Source organism: Equus quagga, chromosome 2 (genome assembly GCF_021613505.1).
Source record: "Equus quagga isolate Etosha38 chromosome 2, UCLA_HA_Equagga_1.0, whole genome shotgun sequence".
NCBI classification, from domain to species: Eukaryota; Metazoa; Chordata; class Mammalia; order Perissodactyla; family Equidae; genus Equus; species Equus quagga.
Genome location: NC_060268.1, coordinates 36,549,076 through 36,571,924, shown reverse-complemented (window position 1 = coordinate 36,571,924; position 22,849 = coordinate 36,549,076). Strand labels below are relative to the sequence as shown.

At 41.3% G+C, this 22,849-nt stretch overlaps 1 long non-coding RNA gene across 2 annotated transcripts; it reads right to left on the bottom strand.

The window, feature by feature from the left end:
* Nucleotides 1–7,768: 7,768 nt before the first annotated feature.
* Nucleotides 7,769–22,257, bottom strand: LOC124232015 (uncharacterized). 2 transcript variants are annotated; one of them, XR_006886749.1, is made up of 6 exons: nt 22,120–22,257; nt 21,953–22,005; nt 21,710–21,787; nt 19,667–19,743; nt 12,212–13,206; nt 7,769–11,905 (listed from the first exon to the last, which is right to left on the bottom strand). It is a non-coding gene; the product is annotated as an uncharacterized LOC124232015 (long non-coding RNA). The 2 variants fall into 2 exon arrangements; XR_006886747.1 differs by having other exon boundaries at nt 12,212–12,852.
* Between the last annotated feature and the right edge of the window lie 592 nt (nt 22,258–22,849).

Sequence of the window (22,849 nt, the reverse complement as noted above, 5' to 3'; positions counted from 1 at the left end):
CACCCTAAAGGTCCCCCACCTGGACTTATTTTTCTCCCCCCACCTCCATTCCTACAACCAATACTTGTGTATCATCCAAATCCAGAATAACAGAAGGGCTCTGGAGAAGGAGATCAGGAGAGCTGGACAATGAGGTGATGCTGGGGCAGTGAAGTTCTGTGTTTAGAGAAGGAAAGGAGCCACATTTTCTCTTGTCTCCTGGCACCCCAATAGAAGGAGCAGGATTTCTCAACTCCCTGGGCCTGATTCTGTAGAGAAGAGGACTGAGAAGGAAGAGGAAAGAATCTAAGCGATGACAGAGAGAGACTGAGTTGCCCGTCACTTAGAAGAGTATGGAAGAAAGATCTGTCCTTAGAAGACCCATGTCATCTGCCACAGCCGAAAGTCCTTTCAGAGATCTTTAGTGGGAGAAAAGAGAATCACTTCCCCCTTGCCTAGAACACTCATCAAGAGAAACGCCAGGCGTTGCTGGGCAGCTCTATATGGGCTTGCCAAGGCCAACCCCTCCGCTACCCCAAGGGCTAGGACCTGAGTGACCAGTAAGTCTGGGGAGACAGGGACTGGTCAAAGAGCTCTCCTCCTGTCAACACAGACGTCTGGATGTTTTTATTTTGTTTGTGTTGTTTTCTCTCCCCGTAAAGATGACAGGGATAAACAAGGGCTTTTTTCTTTATTAGGAAGTTAGGAAAAGATTAAGCTCTCTGATGGAGAAAGAGATGCAGTCAAAAGATTTAGAAAAGTTAAAAAAAATACTAGCTAAAGAGCTAAAGAAAGAAGAATAGAACTGAAAACAAATTTTAACTTTTCTCACATGAGATTTATGAAAGAAAAATTTGTTTTACAATTCAATATATATCTGCCCCAAAGATGACGTGATAACAAACCATCATCTGATTGGATAAATTATCATTGGTTTTCCTGGGGACAGAGCAAAGGAGTCAAGGGTCAGCCCCTTGGATACCACTTAGGGACACTGAAAGCAAAGCAAAACCCTCAGTGCAAATAATTGGAGCGCCAGCCTCCTTAGGAAAGGAGGGCTCATACATTTTTTCCCTTAAATCCAAAACGAAAAACAAATATTAAAAATGGACAGAAATTTGATTTTTTTAACTACAGTTGCTCTTGGAAACAAGTAACAAGGACAGTTTGTTCATCGCAGAGGGCCTAGTAAATTTAAGGCACCAAATGTGTAATTGGAAGTTTGTTATCATTTGGAAAGATCCTTCTTTATAAAAGTGTGGGCATCCGCCATTAGTAGGTTGGTGTCAAGCAAACAACCAAGGCAAATAGCAATTGCTTACTGTTTGGTGTGAAGGTGGTGGGGCCATCAAAACATTTTTCAGAGAAGTTCAGAGCCCTGAGGAATGCCTGCGAGGAGGAAAGAGGGCAGGGCGGTTGGGAGGGAGGGTGGCGGAGCCATAATGGAACTGTGGAAAGAATGCCAGTACGCATATTGGGATTGAGGACAGAGAAGTTGTACGACTCTTGAATATAAATAAAAAAGACAAGTATTTCTTAAGAGGACATTGATATAGGAGTTGACTTACAAACATAAAAATGGGTAATATTTATTATGTACTTGATATGTACCAGATAACATACTAAGCACGTTAAATGTCACCTTGAATTCTCAAAACAACTCAATTTTATTGATGAAAATGATGATTCTTAGTGAAATAGAGTAGGGCACCCATATCACATAAGAGGCAGAACCAACAATTCGACCCACCTCAGTCTGACTTCAATAGAAAGAGTTTTGTTTGTCTCAATCCAGTTTTTATTTTTATTTTATTTATTTATTTTCATGAGGAAGATTGGCTCTGAGCTAACATCTATGTCGGCCTTCCTCTGTTTTGTATTTGGGATGCCGCTGCAGCATGGCTTGATAAGCAGTGCTGTGTCTGCACCTGGGATCCAAACGTGTGAACCCCGGGCCGCCGAAGTGGAGCACATGAACTTAACCATTATGCCACCAGACAAGCCCCCTCGATTTTGTTTTTGTTTTTTGAGATACAGTGAGAGCTGCTTCCTTATCCTTCTTCTTTTTAGAAATCACCAAGAATAAGAGGATTCAGTCAAAATTGCTGAGACAATCTCCTCTGGCTGAGCAAGAGGTGGTCCAAAAGCATCTGCTTCTTTTGAGTTGCACTTATGGTGTTGCTTTTTCTCACAGTCGACAGTGAAAGCAACAACGGGTAGGTGTGCTCCAGGATGTGTGGTTTCAGTGGATGCTCCTAATGCAAGCAAAGAAGGGACTGTAAATAAAGCAGACGTGCAGATGCTACTACGGTGAGAAGCGCTGGGTCTTTTCCCTAATGCTCAGTGAATCCCCATGACTCCAGGACACTCTTGACTTCCAGCCAATACATCACAGTCTTCCCCTGCAATCGCTACAGAGAGAGGTTAAAAAAAAATAGCCCACAAGAGTGCTCTTTCCTTCTCTCTCTGCTCCTTCAGCTCCAAGAATAGACTCATTGACGAAGTGTGTCTCTGTGTGTCTGTCTGTTACCCCATGATGCGTGCTGCTTCTTATCCTGTTCTTGGGCCTTTCCTAGAAACGACCTCAGGCAGAGAACTGAAAATTAAGCAGAAGGAGAAAGGACTAAAGCTACTTCCCAAGAATAGTTTCAACAATAATTACGGCAGTGACGAACGTGCTGTCTGGGGAAATGTTTGGGAACCTTCAACCCCTTGCGCACAGGCACACAGTTAGTGAGGGGCGTGCAGCCCATTCACGGGCTGTCTGATTCTGACAGCTGAGTTCTTACACAGGGCATCACCCTAACCTCGAAAATGTCAGTTGGAAAGGAAGAAATCAGCATAGCGTTATGTGCAGAGCGAGTGCCTATATCGATGAGAAGCGGAAAGAGAGCCTCTCCATGCTTCTCCACCTGCTCCGTGTCCAGGACACTGACCTGTCTCACCTGCTGCAGCTCATATCTCTTTCTGCACCTGATGCTCTCCATCAGGGTTCCAGTAACTCTCCTGTGTCCCTTCAGGCTGGGGTGGAAATGCTCCCCACCCTGCATGGCTGCTATGGCTTCCCTGCGTGCTGCCCACACCTTGAACATCATTTCTTCATTAAACTCTCCTATGTTACCCATTTTAAGGCTTCCACCTGTTTCTTGCCAATACCCTGACTGATTCACACTTACAATATTACATTACAAATAGAAAATCTACATTGCACCTACATTCTGACTGTCAAGAATTTCTATACCCCGCAAATACTATGAAGGTCCTCCCTCCCTCCATAAAACTTCCCCTCCCACTCTGTCCTTTCTCCAGCAGATGCCACACACTCCACACTTCACACTCACAGCTTTGTTTTCTGCTCTTCCTTCTGTGGCTCTCGATCCATATGATGATGCCCCTAACCCTCCATCTCCCACCTCACTCCCACCGTTATGTACCACCTTCACTCCTTACTCCCAGGACTGCTTAGAGAACCATCCGCATGGACTCATTCCTGTCACATCTCTGTCGGCTGCAGGAGCTGCCTTAGAGGGTGTTTTAGTCTGTTGGTGCCTCCAAAGGACTTCATTCCCCTAGTCCTGTCAAATCAGAATGACTCTACCCTTAAAGTCCAAGTGTCATTCTACTTCGTCTACAGAGACTTTATTACAGAAACGAGGGCCATTTCCATGAAACATCAGATTCTTTCACACTACTTACCTCTATCCAACCAAATAGTCTTCTCCAGCTCCTCATGCATGTTTCAAATTTTTACTCTTGAATGAGTCCTAAATATGAATACAGAAATGTCCATTGCTTATATAGCTCCCTACATAGTTATCTGTTCTTGGGATAGCCACACCTTTTTTACGTGGTACATTGTCACTGACAATGGATCCTCAGTGTCTGTTTCTGGGACTGCTGGTCAGAGGAGGGGGAAATACATAGTTATGGTTTCTCTTCTCTCTCATTCTCTGTCTTATTAAAAGTGAGTCCCTAAAAGTGTCTCACTAGGTTCAATTTTCAATACCTAGGTCATTCAAATGCTCATTGTGCATTTGAATTCAGCATGGAATGTGTAATAACAGGAAAGAGAAATATACACACTCTCTGTGCTTACCATGGCAGCGTGTCATGCGGCTTGGGAAGGTATGTCTGGGAGTATCATATGGCTGTTACTCAACCTGGACACAGAGAGCTTTGTATGGTGTCCCTCACTGTCCAGCCCCAAATAGCAGACATTCAGCTGAGCTGGCTCACGTCGACTAGGAGAAGTTTCAATCTAGTTCGTGAAATATTTTTTCAAGGGCAAAATATTCATTTTTTTCCAAAAAAAATTCAATCACTCCTTTATCCTAACTTCCAATCCAAGATCATCTTTTGCTTCATGGCACCCAAGTTTACACCCTGAATTTAGCAACTCAGCTTCTTTAGTTCTCACAGCACATAGGAATGCCTGGGGTATTCATCTTTAAATATATTCTCATGTTATAATTAGCTACCACTAACTCAATGTTTACAAATGCTACAAAAGCCCCATGAAGAGGGTACTGTTATTATGCACATTTTATAGATCTCAAAAACAGGGCTTAAAGTGTTGAAGAAACTTGCCTAAGTTCGCACAGTTAATATGTGGGGATCTTGAATTCCAAGACTATCTAATTCCAGGTACCAACTTCTTTACCACCACACTATACTAGCCTGTTAGAGTAGACAGTGTTGAGTTTTTTTAGTGAAATGCAAAACCAAGACAATTTATTCCAAAAGTGCTTTTAAGGCTCTTATTTTTCTAAGAAAGTCACCAAGAAAGCTATACCACATAGCAATGGGATGGATTCATGTGCCAAGGACAGTACTTGTCTCATTTCAAGACAAGGATAAGCAGAAAATTCTTGGAATAGTTTGTGGATCTTTAGCCAGGAATAGCAAATCTCCCTTGTCTGCTTCATATCAGAGGGGATGGGGAGCTGCCCTGCCTCAGGGATCGTGTACCCCAAAAGATTTTCAGTACTAAGGATTTTCTTTGATAGAGTCAATTTCCAACAATTTCAAATGCTTAACCAAACTTCTGACTTGTCAAACTTTATTGATGAGTTCTGTCAAGTTAAACTGGTCTGGGTGAAGGGAAAAGTCATCAAAGCCAGTGAGAGGAGTCACTTGAAAAATGACAATGGCTGGGAGGCTGCAAATGAGAAAAGGTTGCAACATGTGTGACTTTTGGGATCATTGACTGGTCCTCGCAGGTTTCTCTTAGAAGAACACAGTCACAGCCCCAAGGAAAAGAACCCAAACGTAATACCCACAACAGAATTTAAATTGCTCTAAAATTTTGTTCTAACTACCAGGGCCTAGGAACCAGACCCCATCCACCTCACATCCCCCAGAAAAGGGTATTTGTGTCCCGCAGTTTTGCAACTTGTGAGGTTCTTTCCTTTGCCTAAAAATGTGAGAGAAATAAATTTGGAGGCCGTGTGGTTAACCCCCGGCACTTCCTGTTTTGTACAAATGCGGCTATGGATTTCTCTAAAAAATCAATTGAAACCATTTCACCACATGCTTTATCATGACAACTTGGGGAAAAGCAAAAACAGCTATCAAGTGGTCCTAAATCTTCATTCTAGTTACTTATGTCTATAAGCCAGCTATTTTAACTGACACTGAATAAACAATTTCACCCTGTGAAATTTCGCCATGGACCACCCAGCCTCTTCCCACTAGTATGTATAATCACATGGATCTGTTGTATACAAATGATGATGATCCTTCAGAGCCAAAAAAGATGCTGCCCATGGTGTTGTCTGCATATAAGTATGAGTGGATGCTCCAAAGCAGTGCTCTCCTCCCTCAGGGAATGTGAGCATCCTGGACCGATGTGGCCACATTGGAGCCTTTTGGGGGGCCTGTCTATGGTGGCTTTTATTCCTTAACACCTCATAGTTTAGTCTTTAGGCCATTAGCTAAGCTTCATTTTGTAGAGCTTGTCTACTTAAATAGCTATGATGAATCATGTCCCTCCCATATCCGCTAATACACCTTTAAGCCTCAGAGAACCTAGACAATCACAGCCCCTTCTACACTCTAAGGCCCAGACTTAGACTTTAGGTGAAACCAGCCCTGCTTCTGCTGGTGGAAACAGGGCTTGGAGGACAAAGCAAAGTAGCCTTATACATGCCTGCAGATGCTAGAAATAAGAAAGGCCGTAGCTCCCAGCTGGCTGACATGCTGCCATCCCTGGGTGTTCCATATCAAAGGCGGGAAAACCAAATCACATCCTGTATTTGGAGAAGTATAAACACCAAGTGAACACAAAATCGCTGGATCGCTCAAGGTCAGGCTGCTGTTGCAAGTGATGTAGTTACTCTGCTGCGTCTTCTGAATCCTTGAGAGCCCAAGAGACAGGGCTGCTGTTGAAGCCCTTTCCCATAATACCCCACGTTCCGGAGCATCTGAGCAGCAAATTGCCAGTGTTGTAGCAAACCTACACGCATCTCTTTAAAGAGCCTAATCAAGACAACATCTATTATCTTATTTCAACACCCTCAAAAAAAACCATGAGGTAAGTGTTTTAATTCCATTTTAAAAATGCAGAAACTGGGTCTTAAAGCCAGAGGGGAGTTGCCCAAAGTCGAATAGATAGTAAGTGGAAGAGACTTTATGCGCTGGGGCAGTATCATTTTCTTCAAGGCCAAGACGCTGTTCCAGTCTCAGAGGCTAACTGTGCACAAAATGATCAGCAGAGGGACTGATCTAAGATCACTTCTGGGCTCACCTCCTGGGCCAGGGCTCTCACAGGGCCACCTCCTCCAGGTCTCCAACTGTCAACTCCATTCTGGAATGTTTTATTAGCCCATCTTTAATCCATCCACTCCCAGTTCCTTTAGGCTTCCAAGACACAATCAGCTAAGTGGTAAAGACATGCAGATTGCTGCAGTGGAGCAGGGCAGCCATCCCCCTGCCCCCTCCTGGGGCTGTCACACTCCTCCTGGAGCTCTGCCCGTGGTTCTGTGGTGGGACTTCTACTCTAATACTGGAGTGTGGAGTGTGGTGGAGAGGAAGGCAGTGTAATTCCGGGCAGATGGTGCTCATAATATCTTGGGACCATGTGATCCTATAATGTGCTCGGAGAAGATCCTGTGTGACCACCTCCTTGTGGCAAACCTTAGTTGTTGAGCATTCTATCATTATTCTCAGTGAGATATGTTTTAATAATAAATAGGAAGGCATTCTCACCAACATTTATGTCTTGGAAAGGAACCAGGCTGTACAGAGGGAGAGCCTTGAAAGGATGTTTTTGTAGGATGGCCACCTTTGCTGGTTACTGTGACCAGGGGCAGCTATTAGCAGGACATCCAAACAGTGGAAATAGAGTCATCCTAGGATTTGTCTCCTGCCTCGGGAGGGAGAAGGTGGTCAATGCACCTTCCAAGAAAGAAGATAATCAGCTGGGAGAGAATCTCGGCACTTTGAAGGACTCTACCAGCATCCTCTACATAAGACTAATAGGAAAGTATCTGCCAGAGAGCCTGGCACATGCTGGTCCTTCCACAAATGGAAGTTCCCTTTATTTCTTACACTTTGGTGAAAAAAGTGGAAGAGTCTCTCATAGTGATTTACACACAGAAGCACTTAGTAGAGTTGCACACAAACACACACATTATGTGAGCACCCAGAGAGAAATAAACCCTAGATAAATATGAGAGGACCAAGGAAATAAAAGCAACCATCTAAAATGTAGTCCCCACCTCCAGTGCCTGCCTGGTATACAGTATGTGCTCAATAAATGTATATGAAATAAATACATACAGACATAAAGTGTTGATTGAATATATATTGAATCAGTCAATAAAAGTAACCTGTTAAAGGTCCTATGATACAATAGGTAAGTTTAGAATATGAATCGAAAGGGCTTTTTTCAGGGCCCAGTGAAGCCACACTCTGGCTACCTGACCTTGGGTAGGTCACTTGATGTCTCTTTGATTCATTTCTTCATCTGTAAGGTAACAATAATACCTATCTCACCAGATTGCTGGGAAGATTAACTTGTTTAATACATATGAAAACAATGTACAAACCATAAGCACCATGCAAATGTTAAGACTATTACGACAACAAAAAATAAGCACAGTGAGATAATAGGATTATTATGTACTTAACAGCCTGCTTTAGCACAGCTCATACCCCTGAGAGGTAGGCCTCATTCTGAGTTCCACTTTTCTAAGCAGTTCTTTCAGCTTCCTCCTTCTTGATCTCAGAATGTGTGTACATCCTGACTCTAGTGATGTGAGAGAATAACAATCTTAACATTTCTCCACCTCACTCTTACTCAGCCCTAAAGACCCAGTTCAGGAGTTGCTGCCTCCCAGAAGTCTTTGCTGATGTCCCCTTGTGTGAACATCCTGTATGTACAATACACCCTGAGTTACATGTGATCTGTAATCACGTAGCAATTTATGCATATGTCTTTGCTTAATCGTCTGGGACTGAAACGTAAATGTCTTGAGAACTATATCTTTCCTCTGATTATCACCTATTCCTAGAACAATGGCTGATACAAAGCAAGAATTTGGCAAATATTCAATGAACTCATTATGAGTGAATGAGACTTAAAAAGGCCCATGTTCCCATTGGTTGGCATTGTAGAAAATTCCCTTACGAAGGCAAGTTAATAGTTAATCTTCCAAATATATTCTAAAGACTGACTCACAGAACTCCAGGAATGTGTGTCCTTGAAGGGGTTAGAAAAATGTCAAGCTGGGCATGACTGTTTATCTATTAAATGATATTTTCCTCCTTTTATTTTCCTTATATGTCTCCTCTAGCAATAAACAGGGTCTCTTTTCTTACCATGGCATGAATACAGCATAAACCACAAACTCCACACATTCCTTTTACTGAGGCAACTGTACATGTTTTCCAAAGGAAAAAAAAAAAGGAAAGTTAGACACAAGATGTAGAAGTCATCAGCAGTTTTTTTAAGGTCCCAAAGATCCCTCGAGAAATTAACATTTGCAAAATCACTTTGAACTCTGGCGTTCAACAGCTTTTTGAAAGTTCCATACAATGAAAAGTTCCATTCCCATAAAAGCAGAAATACTTTTCTGGGCTCATTTCATATCAGAATGCAATAAGGTTCATAAAAGTCTCTGTGAAGTTTGAGTGTAATAAAGTTCAGCTATAAAACACTTAATATGTGACAGGCTTCTAGACCAGTCGACGCACTGACTGTGTTTAACAGGGCTCCCTTCACAACATACTTCATCTGCAACAAGAAGAAACATAAAACGGAGCAAGAAATATCTATAAATACCTGCAGGACAACCATCAAAGACTTTTCTACTCTTATTACTGATCAGGCTGAGGCAAGCTGACATTCACGATCACTCCACCCAAAGTAAGTTCATAGAAAGCTCTGTGACTCTGTCCCCAAAGACCATGCACAATCCACTTCTGATTTGGATTCGTCGTTCAGCAAATGATAAATATTCTCCAACAGCTTCAGCAGCAGCCTTTCCTACAAAATGAGTTTTTCCTTTGGGACCCAAAGATGCAGGGTCCTTCCACCTGTCCCATGGTGTCTGTGTACCTCCTCTTCAATGCAGACTCAGTTCTACCACCAAGCCCTGGACCCTGGAGCCCCTGGACCCTAGATGGAGCAATTCCATTAACAAAGTCCCATGAGTAATTTGTTTGCAATTTGGGCCGGCAGGCTTCAGGTGTCTCTCTCCTAGAAATGACTCCATCAGTCACCAGGGGGGATCCCCACTCTTTTCATGCTTCTCCAAGGCTAACAGAACTACGTCTACAAGCGTTGAAAGAAAAACTACAGAATTATACCCAAAGCTCACTCTCTCACTTCATTCAGGTTTCTGCTAAAATGCCTTCACCACATACAGCCCTTTCCTGACCACCTTGATTAAAATATCCCACCAATTACCCTATATCTCCTTACCCTATTTAATTTTTTTTAAGTTTTATCATCCCGTGTCATATTTACTCATTAGTTGTCTGCCTCCCTCACTAGAATGTAAGCCTCCCGAGGGCAAGGACTTTGTTTCACCCACTCACTGTTGTATTCTCAAGGGGGGAGAATTGTTTGTAACACCTGGCTGATGCTCAAGAAATGCCTGTTGACTTTAGTGTGAATGGATGGATGGACGGATGGATGGATAGAAAGATGAAAAAAATAGAAAGTCATAGACAAATGGTGTAAAGGACGACTGGGGAAACCCATATTGTAAGGAGCCCATTTTGAAACACAACATGTAGCCACATGCCTCTGTTTCTGTTCATGTTGGTCCCACTGCCTATAATGTCTCGACTCCCTGAAAAAGGGCCCATCCTTAAACATCCAGTGCCAATTTCACCTACTCTCTGAAGCTTCCACAGCCCTCACAAGACAGAATCGACCACGTCTTCTCTGTTTCAAATGCATTTTAAAATTATCTCTATAAAATCTTATGAACTAGGTCCTAAGTCCTGCCCCTAGCTGTATAAGACTCTTATATAAGACTGCCACTTGCCATTTGCCTCCTATGTAAGACTGTGTTGCCTATAGACATAGCCTGGCCGAGCTGTACAACATACATCAACTGTCTAAGGTGCCTAGGATATATCAGCACATAAAGTAGACAAAGATCCCTAAACTTACTGGAATTATGTTCTAGTAAATGTGTATTAAATACTTTTTAAAAAAAATGGGTTTTCTTCAGTGACATCTGACTCAGTCTTCTCACCCAGGAGCCTCAATATTTTACTCTCTATGTCAGTTCACCTCACCTGAGAAGGGTAGCTGTTTATTGAGTGGTTAGGGAGAAAGGCAAGTCTTCCTTTTCAGGAGTTCGGCTATTAGGTGCCATTTCAGAGGTTAGATTGAGAAATCCAGGTTTTAGGTGACAAAAAGGAAAGAAAGGGAAGCGGGGAAATCAAAGATTTCCTTAGGCATAGGGTGAGGTTGGCAGCCACAGAAGTCATTCTGAGAATTTGTCGCAGTAGGTGTGTATGAGGCTTGAGAAAATCACTCCCAAGTAATGGTGACTAGCGGTTAAACCCAAGATCAGCACATAGACGGTTTGGTGTGGAACTTTTTTTTTTTTGCTGAGCAAGATTAGCCCTGAGCTAACATTTGCTGCCAATCTTCCTCTTTTTGTATGTAAGCCGCCACCACAGCATGGGCACTGACAGACATTGGTATAGGTCCATGCCTGGGAACCAAACTTAGGCCACTGAAGCGGAACATGCTGAACTTAACCACTAGGCCACCGGGGCTGGCCTAGAACATTTTGTTATAAAGAAGAAAGCATTGAAGGAAGAAGGGTCCTTTGGTCTGAAATATTTGAAAGCCAAGGGAACTAAAAGTTATCCAAGATGTTAGGAAATCTAATCTCTCCTGCGTGGCCTCTACACACAACGACTTGTCCTTTTCATCACTGACACCTCCTTGCTCTGTCAGTAGATTGTCAATATTCCTTAAATCTCAAATCAGAACAGGTCATGTGTCAAGCAGAAGTGGACTCACAGAACATAAAGTGAAGATGTTTGAAAACAGAACTGTCCCATAAAATATAGGATAATGGGCACCATACCCATAAAAGAAAGCCCCGATCTTAAAACAATTTCTGCTGGGGAATATGGGTAACAAAATGAATGCTTTACCCAACATCTATCTCCACCTTCATTAAAAAGGCAATGCACCAAGTTTCCAGATATTCAAACAGATATAAACTAAATAAAATCATAGAATGTTATGACTAGAAGGGAAATTAAGTCATCTCATCCATCCTTCCAACTAGAGCTTGCATCTTCCCTGAAACATCCCTTCTGAGTGAATACCCAGCTTCTCCTTGAACAGCTTCAGAGGGTATTACTCTTCGTTTGTCTTCAAACATCCTCAGGCATCCCCTGAAGACCTTTCATAGCTGATGTTCAGATATCTGCAATGACACATACTGATCTGAGGAAAGAGAGGAAGAAAGAAAGAAATTTTAAACGTCTCATTTCCAAATGTTTCTTCAAGAAAAAAAAATTTAAGTCTGATTTCCAAATGTTTCTTCAAAAGAGAAACATGCAGTGAAACCAAATGGTAACCAACCCTGACTGGGTGGGGTCTGTACCAGCAGCCAGATCAAGACGTCCCAGCACAGTGCTCCCCACTGTGCCTCGTAATCACAAGAAGAATTCACTAGGGGTTAATTCCATCTGTGTAATGTTCTCAAAGGAGGAAAGAAATAACTTTCCCCCAATTTTTCAAGCTATTTACCTTCATGTCCCCTGGAACCTTTTAAATAACATTGCTTGAAAATCCAGTCTGTAAGCTGCCCTTGGCTCCAAGAATCATTAAAGAATTTATAAGCTGTTTTCTCTCTTATCCCAGGAGCTACTGCCAGGGGAAGCAAAATCCAGACGTTTGCAACTCAACACCGGTGAGTGCCTGGCTAATCTGATCAATGAGGAGGCAGCAGTCACAGTAGCCTTGGACACAGGGCATCTGACAGGCGTTGATACTCTGCTCCTGCTAATGCTACTTCAGGGCACTCACCCAGCCCCTTTCCACCATGGCGGAGCTCTGGGCTTTAAAGACTTCCAGGTCCAGGTACCAGTCCAGACAAAGCTGACTTCTCATGTCTGCCAGGGCCTCTCTGGAAAGCTCAGGAGTACAGACTGTCTTGGGAGGTTTCTGATATTTCCTGCCGGTGACGTCCAAGCGATGATGGCAATGGCGTGCAATGTCCACCTGAGGCCCTCAGGGTAGTATATAACCCTGTTGAGGCAGTTCAAACAAACGTCCCAGTTTAATCATCGAATGCTCGTGGTGGCATTTGGGATCTCATAAATCAGGAAAAAAAGCTTTTTCTGCATGAGCTCCTCGGAGAGTTTCCAACAGCAGAACTTGAGCCAGGCCTATGCAAAGCCAAAGAATTCTCTTTAGTCACCTGCTTGTGATGGCAAACCTGAGGAATCCTGAGTCTTGGGAAATATTCAGTAGTGCAGTTACCACATCGGTGAAGGCGCCATTTTTGGACTCTTGAGGGTCATTCTACACGCCACCTTTCTGACCCTCAAGAAGGGAAGGATTTCTCGATGCAGGCAGGAAGAGGACAGAAGACAGCGGTCTGTCTTTTAGGTTCTCTTATTGCTGTTATACTTTTAAATTTTCTTATTTTTTCTTCACTTAAATCTTGTCTAAGAATTCCAAGAAGTAAGGGTCTCTTGGAAACTTGGAAATCAAAATAAGATACGACTATCACTCCTCTCCTGGACAAAAAGTAAAAGCATGCGAATTAAAGTGCATATGTGTACACACACACACACACATACACACACACACACTAAATTGATTGGCCTTAATCGGCTCTTCTAATTTTCATCAGTCTTTTGCCTGATTTATATTCTTCATGAGGAGGCCGAAGATTGCATTCCTTAGCTGTAAGAATGCCAATCCAGCCAGTCAAGATTGTTAAACCAATTTAGTTTATGTATTTAGTAGGATGGAAGAAGTAATTAGGATAGCCCACTTAGTTGTTTCACTGGCACACAGCAAAGAGCTTGCCCACAGCCGGGCATGTTTCGCAAAAAGTATATGCAGACCCTTAAAGGACTAACACCCATCTTTGTACCAGAATGTTGTAACACGTGGTAGCTGAAATGATATGAATGTCCCATTACCATACAGCCCATCAAGCCCCCAACCCTTGGTCATCTACTGTTATGGGATATTCTCTACTTGCTTCATGTATATTCATCTTGTCAAAGAAACTGTGCAAGTGCCCCGAAAGCAGGAATCAAGTCTTCTGCTGCTTTTCTATCTCTAACAGCAAAGTATGACAGTGAACTGTCTCAGTGACATCCCCCATAAGACATATCAGCCACTCAGTAAAGGAAAATCTCCCTATGAAGGACACATGCCTCTCTGAGATAAATTAAATGCATTCCTAGCTAGAAGAGGGTTAATGTATAGATGCAGAACCAAAGGCTCAAAGAGAAATAGGGGCAGGGACTAAGGATGCGACAGCTTAAACAGTGAGTTTATAGGGTCTCTTTCACTTCTACAATTATCCTACAAAGCATCTTCGTCCTCTGCCGCATGTCATCAAAACTCATTTCCTTTTCCTCCTGGGCATGGAGTAAACTGTGTTTTCCAGCCTCCTTTGCTGTGCTGGGTGACCGTGTGATGGACTTTTAACTAATGGAATCTTGGCAGAAGTTATGTGCACCACATACAGGCCTAGCTGATAAAATCCTCCCATATGAATCCTCTCGTGCTTTCCCCAGTCATAAGATGAATAGAGAAGACTCTGGATGTAGAAGAGGTCGGAATCCAGAGACAGAAGCAGTCCGAGTTCCTTAATTACCACTGGACTACTCCCCACCAAATACCCAAGGGTTTCATGAGTGAAATAACCTCCTATTGTTTTAGGTCTATTGTTTTAAATCTGGGGCTGTGTGACATAACAGTTAGCATATCCTGGCTAATGCATCCTATGAAAGCCGATTTCTCTTCTCTGTCCAGTGACATGAGTGTGCATCCTGGGTGCAGTTTGGTCTCTACTGCTGATAGTATTTTCTATCTCCCCATTTTTTATTGGCTCTTAACCAATTATTAGTTAGTACTAATACGTTAGTACTCTGCAACAACCTCTTCCTTTCTTCTAGGCATGTCTACAGTTTCTTTGAAGTGAAGTATGGTTGTGAATAACATAAAAAATGTGTCTATGTTCTTTAAAGCTCATCTTAGAACTATTAGTAGGGAGGAAGTGGTTGGGAGTAGAGGAGAGAGAAGGGAATTGCAGGCATAAAAAGCCATATAGAAGGTCATCCCTGAGAGAGAGTTGAAAAGCTCTTCTGATCTTTAGAATAGAAGTCAATGATAACCTGCTCTTCTTACTGAAAGAGGCTGTGGACCACAAGCCAAAACTTAGCTCCACATTGATGAAAAGTGATTTGGCCTTTCCTTCTATTTTGGACAAGGGAAGGAACAGCCACATATCTTCTACTCTGAGAATAATTGGAATTCCACATATTATTCTAAGAGGCAAGTCACCCACTTTACGAAAGAGAGAAAGATGGAAATGGAATATTTGGGCTTGGGAAGACTGTGGTTGTTAGAGAGAGCCCACCATTTTCTCAGTTTTCCTGGGACAGTGCTTACATATCAGTTGTAGGGGGTGGGAGATGCAAGGAAGTAAAAATAGACTTGATAAGACACAGAGCTTTTATAACTACCAAGAAGTGCCAGTAAAATCTCCTCTGATCCAGTTTACTGTAAGTTTCATGTCCTCAACACCATCAGAAATGATGAACAGATTCACAGAATGTCTATAAACAGGAAATCCTTCTCAGAAAACAATTTTTTTTTCCAGTCACGGGGAGCCCAGATTCTTGGGCAGAATTCTCTCCGGGAGCCAAGTCAGCCTGATATGTTGACTTCTGTCAAATATTAAGAGTCAACAAATGGTTTTGCCTTGAAGACTTGGCCAGAGCTGAAGCTAAAGTTCATCAGGCTGTTGTGGGGAGATTGTTGGTCTAAGAAAACAAAATTCTAAATGCTCCCATTGTGAAACTAGGGTGGCAAAAATGCAATGTAATAAAAGGAAAAAGTCTTTTTCCCTTTCACTCTCATGGAAAAAGTAACCCATCCTATTGTTTTGATATTTCCTTTCCAGTGTTTGCAAACTTATTCCACTGTCAATTGAGGAGGAAAGGATAATGTACATTTGCCTCTCACTTGATGAGATGACTACCTTCTACACTCACGTCTTCTTCTTTCGGTTATCACACAGGCTCTGTTTTCTATGGTTCATATCTAAATCCAGCCCTGGAAAATGTTGATATGAATTTATCTCCAGGTATCTCCATCTCTATTTACTGTTCTTAGTAAATGTTTCAATTTGCTTATAAGAAAGTTGGGACACTAACAATTGAGAAAGCATTCAAGCAGCCCAAAATACTGAGGGGGAGGGACAGGTCTCTCCTAAAGAATTAGACACACGCAGCTATTTTCCCCTCCAGACACTTTACCCAGCAGTCATTGTGGTCTCAAGTGGCATCTGCTCTGAGGCGCATTACTCACCAATAAAAATCCTGCAGAGTGTGTTGCATGGGGTAGATAAAAATCAGGTGGTGACTTAAGAAAAATGTTTGTGCTATGAACTGTTAAAAGGTAAACTGAGGCATTTGAAATGTTAAGAGTTTAATGATTAGAATCTGGCAGCACCAAACTGGAAGTGGTTAAGAGTGCTCTACTGACAGGAGCCAGAGAAAGACTTTTGTAAAGAAAAGGTGAAGCAAAGTAAGAAAATTATTGATTGGCTGTAGTTTAAAGTCTAATTGGCTGTTGTTGATTGGTTGTCCTTAGTGTTTTGATTTTGTAACTGTGAGGCATTTATAGGCTTTGATTTTGCTTTGGTTTACCAAGGCTGCCACAGCTTTAGAGCCACATCAGTCTAGTGGCCTCCTTGTTTCATTAACTTAACAATATACATAGAAAAAGAATAAAGAGTTTAACAGTGGGTTGTCCTGGGAGGAAGAGTGATCAGTAATTTTTATTTCCTTCTTTTTTCTAATCTGTATTTTATTTTTTAAGCAAAGAAAATATATTATTTGGACAATAATATCGGTATTACAATGAAATAAACATTTATTTTCTTTCTCTCCAGTTTTTGCTTTTTGGTCTGTCTGAGTGGAAACTTGGAATATGGCTGCTTGTGAATTGATCCCTTTGTTCTCCGAGCTGAGGAAGATGCAATGTGCTTAAGGACAGTGAGGAGAAGACACCTTTAATAGTCAAGACCAATGTACCCTTGGTGGGGTCAGGCCACCAATCAGCTTCTTTATCTGTGCTGGCACAAGGGTATACTTTGGCATTCTCTGCAGCTTTAAGGAAAAGCTGTATACTTTTTTTAAATGCATGCAGGCACATCCAATTGTCCAAACTAAAATCACATCTAAGATGGGAGGCAGCCTGGAAAAGGTCATTTTGGGTCCTATAGGCTCTGAAGTATGAGACACACACACACACACACAAACTTTTGAAGGAAAGTGAAATGGATGTTAAACACCAGAAAAACTTTAGAAGTATTTCTGCTACATTCAGGAAAAAGTGGTGCCATTTTTACCACTTTATTGCCATTGTACTAAAAGACAAGTCAAAATAATAATAACAACAACAATAAGAGTTATATATAAGACATAGAAAGGAACAGAAAAGACTGGCCCCATTTTCTGATGAAGTGACAGTGAATCTAGAAAATCCAGCTACGAACAAGTCAAGGTAATAAGAGAATAAATGAAAATTGCCAGATATAAATCAACATATAAAAGTCAACAATATTGCTGTCCACATCAAATAACCAATTAGAAAATGGCATAAAGAAGCACACCAAATAGTGACAAGTACTCTAAGGAACCTAGAAGTTCAAGGAATAAAAGATGTGTAAGATTGGTGGAAAATTGTAGAAAAGCAAAATTAAAAATAAAAAATCTGAACAAATGGCAAGAGTCATCATGCACATTGGACCAAAGTAGATATTGTAATTTAAATTATAAAATACAGAAATAAACGATATATAATGCTATGCTTCAAAACATGTTGGATGCAGCTAAAGCAGCACTTAAAGAGAAATTTATAGTCTTAAGTCCATGTATTGAGAGAAAAGGGGATAAACCTTAATGCAGTGGTAAGCACCTACTTAAGAAAAAGTAGAAAAAGAAAATAATTATAGCAGAAATTAATGCAATATAAATAAACATATAAAAGAGGGGTTCAACAGGTCCAGAGTTGGTTTGTTTTTTGGTTTTGAGCTTTTTTTTTAACTTGCAAAATAACGTCTACCAAGATTGAATAAGAAAAAAGGAGGAAGGTACTAATAACTAGTATTAGCAATGGAAATGTGGATAAAATTAAAAATACTGTTGATATTCAAAAGATAAGGGTATTATGCATAACTTCATCACAATTTGTTTCAAAACTTATTTTAGCTTATTTGAAAATGGTGAAATTCCTAGAAAAATATATCTCACCAAAACATTCAAGAAAGATAGCCTACTAAAAAAATATATCAACAGCTGCAATTTTTTTTTTTGGCAGGGAAAGATCCACCCTGAGCTAAAACCTGTTGCCAGTCTTCCTCTTTTTTTCCCAGCCCAAAGTCCCATTACATGGTTGTATATCCTAGTTGTGAGACCCTCTAGTTCTTCTTTGTGAGTCACCACCACAGCATGGCTACTGACAGATGAGTGATGTGGTTCTGCAACTGGGAAATGAACCCAGGCCCCTGAAGTGGTGAGAGCACTGAACTTTAACTGCTAGACCATCAGAGCTGGCTCAACAGTTGCAATTTTTTGGCAAAGAAAACACTAAATGGTTTACCCAAGTTCTGCCAAGTATTCAAAAAACAAGTAATTTCAATCTTAAACAAATTCTTCCAGAGAATAGAAAAAGGGGGAGTGATCCTCATCTTATTTTATGAAGCTAGAGAAACAATTGATGCCAACATTTGACAAGGGAAGTGTGAGAAAGGAAAACCACAAGCCAGTCTCTCTCATGAACAGAGATCGAAAAATTCTAAACAAAACATTTGCCAATGAAATCCAAATACAGTCATGCACTGCACAATGACATTTCAATCAAGAACAGACTGCGTGTATGATAGTGGTCCTGTAAGATTAGTACCATATAGCCTAGGTGTGCAATAGGCTATACCATCTAGGTTTGTGTAAGTGCACTCTATGATGTTCGCACAATGATGGAATTGCCTAACAGAGCACTTCTCAGAAAGTATCCCCATCGTTAAGTGACACGTGACTATATATAAAGGACTGCACCTCATGATCAAGTTGGGTTTATCCTAGGAAGGTATCCTCTGTGTAACCTGCAGAAAAGCAAAAAATGTGGATGCAGTTGCAGGAGATGGAGGATTTGGGGTTCAGAATCTGTGGAAGTTCTCTTTTGATTGCTTCAATTTTTTCCCAATGAATTAGAAAAAAAATGTTATTAGGGAAAGGTGCAAATAGAGGAGCAGCTCTTGGAGATTTGAGGACAAAGAAGGTATGAATTAGTCCTCTAGGAGAGTGGGAGAATAAAGGGAATAGAGTGTGACTGAATTGAAATTCATCTAGGTTCATGGTCATAAATTTAAAGATCATTTACTAGAGGCCCCAGCTTGTGCAGTAAGAAATAAAAAGGTCTAAGGATTAGGAAAGAAACAGTGAAGCTCTCATTACTCATAGATGATATTATTATTCCTACAGAAAACCAAAAAGAGATTGTGAAATATATAAAAGTCAATTGCATTTGTAAACATTAACAGCAAATAGTTGGAAAATTTAATCTTAAATCAGATCACATTTAAATATATATATGATTATATATCACGTTGCAAAAAATATAAAAGTGTAGATTCTTATGAGAAAAATGTAAAATTTTACTGAATGATATTAAAGAAGCCCTAAAAAGGGGGAATTATATAACATATTCATGAATAGGAAGAATCAGTATCATAAAGAAGTCAATTCATCACTAAATTGATATATAAAATTCAACGTAATTGTAATTAAAACTGTTCAAAGACATATTGTTGACAGAAAGGCAAGATATAGACCCTACCACAAATGAAAATTTATTTTCATGCCATAATAGTTAAAGGGATGTGGTACTGGTCCAGGGATAGACAAACAGATTAACAAAATTGTCGAGAGAGTTCAGAAGCAGACTCACACATATATGAAGACGATTCATAATGGCTCACTGGAGAAAGGAAGGCACAATTCCAAAAACGGTGCTGAGGCAACCAGCTATCCAGAGTAAAAGAAAATTAAAATTAATTCCTTACATTATGCCATACATAAAAACATCTACATAAATTAAAGACTTAAATGTAAAAAGCAATTTTAAAATATATTTTAGAAAATACCAGATCATTTTTATGACATTGAGATAGAGAATATTTTTCTAAATAAGATGGATAATGCACCAAAAGGAAAATATTTGAATTGACTAACATTAAAATTTTTTGTGTGATGTGTCCGGGTTTCAGTATTCTGTATAGTTGAATCAGGAAGGAGCCTAAGATAGGAAAGATTGAAATAGGCTATATTCTACCTATGTCAGAAACTGTTCTACGGTAGAGTTGTGGATACAATAGAAATGTGACTCTGACTCCTTTTGGTGAAATCTTACAGCTTGTGTTCCAAAAAGCAATATAATAGAGACAAAGGAGAGTTATAAAAAGAAATATAGATGTACTTTGGTAGCAGTTGAGAGGCAGACATTGAGATGTCCTTGAGAATCTGAATTGAGGAAGCTAGACCTAGCCCATGAGCGCAAGCAGCTGAGAACTGAAAGAGAAGATGGCTTTCAAGGAACAAGCAAAGAGAAATAGATAGATGCTAGGCTGAAGGTGAACAGATGGATGATAAAGCCAGGAGAGATTGGTCAACCCTTTATTCAAGCCATCCTCCTCTGTATTTCCTAACTTCTCACAGCAGACGCTCCAGTACATACCAACCGAAGGTCAATTCATGGCAGTTCCTGCAATAATTCTAGCAAGGGCAGGAAAGAGTTAACCTCGACCCCACCATCCCTCAAGGCTTAGACTTAAACCACTAAGTCAGCCATGACTGGTGGGTTCATATTTGGCCTCCTAAAGTCACCTCCTCTGCTCACATCCAGGACCCAGCCAGCCCCTCTCTAATTATATTAACTTCTAAATTGGAGACCACCCTTCCATCCACCACTACCTTCTCCCGCACCATGCTGCAGTTCTGGCCAGCTCCAAATATTGGTAGCCAAGTCCCCCTGTCACACCTGGGGCCCTGCCACCCCTCTTCCCCTCTGCCTGGGGCGAAGCCTGCCTCCTTCCCTTGCTGCCAGCACACCACAAGGACCCTCTTAACTATTCCATTGTCTCATTACTAGTGGAGGAAATTTTTGTTAAGCTAGGCCCTACTTTGAAGAGGAATACATTTAAGCCAAAAAGGAGAGTCTGCCTTTCTGAGACAATTGTCCTAAGGCAGCAGTGATAGAATTCATAGATCCCAACACTCAGTCTCCCCTACCCTAGTCCCAGAGCACCCCACTGCCCACCACGAGAACTCATTCTGCAGATATGAGAGATTTGCCCAGGATGAAACTCCTGATTCAGGCCTCAGGAGCTATGGATGCAGTACACCACAGCTGACTCAACCGGGCATCTTCAGAGCTGGAATGTCTCACCTTGTGTGTCTGCAAGCCAGCTGCCAGCTCATCAGGACCAGTTATGGAAGGGAAAATCACATTTTCCAAAAGCTTTTCTAAGTGTTCACATGGCTAACTGCCCTTGCTTATTGTCCTGAGTACTCAGGCACCGCACACCACAAAAACCAGCTGAGACCACTTCAATGACTGGTTCCCAGGGGAAAATGATGGTGCGAAAAGGTGAAACAAAATTATGGAAACCAGCTGCCTCTTCATGGAAGTATCACCCTGGGTCTATACCAACCAAGGGTTCGATATTTACCAAAATATAAATTACTCTCCAACCTCAGAGCCAAGGGCAATGTCTTAAGAGCCTGAGATGGCTCTACCAGTTGAATGAAGTAAGCAAAGTCTGATTGCTTACTATGAGCTGGACTGTTCTCCATTATTCTTTTTATCATGGGGTCCAGTGTCCCCATGTTGATCTACAAGCCAAGTCTCCTATTTCATCCTCCCACATGTGTCTTCCTTCTCTAGGCAACACTTCAAGATTTGGACATCTTCTTTCTTCCTCCCAAAACTTACCAGTCCTGGATTTCCTTTATTTAGTTCATTAATTTCAACATAAAGTTTTTGGTCTCCTTCTGTGATCCAGGCACAATACTATAGTACAAAGCATAAAACAATAAATTAGATGTGTTCCTTTTTCTCAGGAACTAAAATAGTTCTATTTCTCAAGGAACATGTGAACGTTTACCTAACGTCTAACTATACTAATGTATTCATTCATATTTCAGGATTTATTTATTTTACAAATAGTTTACTTACCTGTATATTATACCCCTGGGTGGTTCAGTCGGGAAATACTGGATTCTGAAGTGCTGTGGGAGGGGGGCAGAGATATAGCAATTAGTATTATCTAGAAATCAGCTAGAAATTCAAATAGAGGTTTTTAAAGGAAAGTCAAGCCTGGATATGAGAATGACTGTGGCTACCTTGGCAGAGAGAAAGGCTGAGAACTACACCCTGGGAACATCCACCATTTAAAGTTATACAAAGGAAATGTGAATTCAAAGAAGATGACTGAGAAAAAGTGCCAGTCACATAAGCAGAATCACGTGAGTGCAGTTTTAAGACGTCATCAGCAGCCCCAGTTAATAACACATGGTCATTTTAACGATGCCCTCCAACCAGCTTGGGCATGTGAGCCTTTACTTCCTCAAATTACAACCCATAGCCAAACAACCACCTGATCTAGAGGTGAGTTGGTTGGGCCTGCATACTGTCCTTTGCTAATGGGAATGTGACTAAGGATCGAGGAATCAGGAGCGGGCCAAATGGACTCACTGGGGACCAAGAACAGGACTGGCTCTGTGCCAGGAGTTCAAATTTCACTAGTTGGCTGCAAATCTGTGCCACTTCCCAATGGAATGCTACAGTCCTCCGACCTACCCTCAACTCATAACAGAGGTCACAATTCACTGCAGTTTCACAGTGTGTTTCTGTGGATGTTTGGAATCAGAAGCACGGAGTCACAGAATAGCCGTACAGAATTTAAAGAGAATCACCAGAATTCAGCCTTCTCATTTTACACAGGAGGACGCTGAGTCCAAAGATTATTAATTTGGCCAAGGCTGCATAGCAGTTTAGCAGAGTGGTTAAGTAAACAGGCTGCGGACTCACAGTGCCAGGGAACTTGAAGCTGTGTGCCTAGGGCATGGCCCT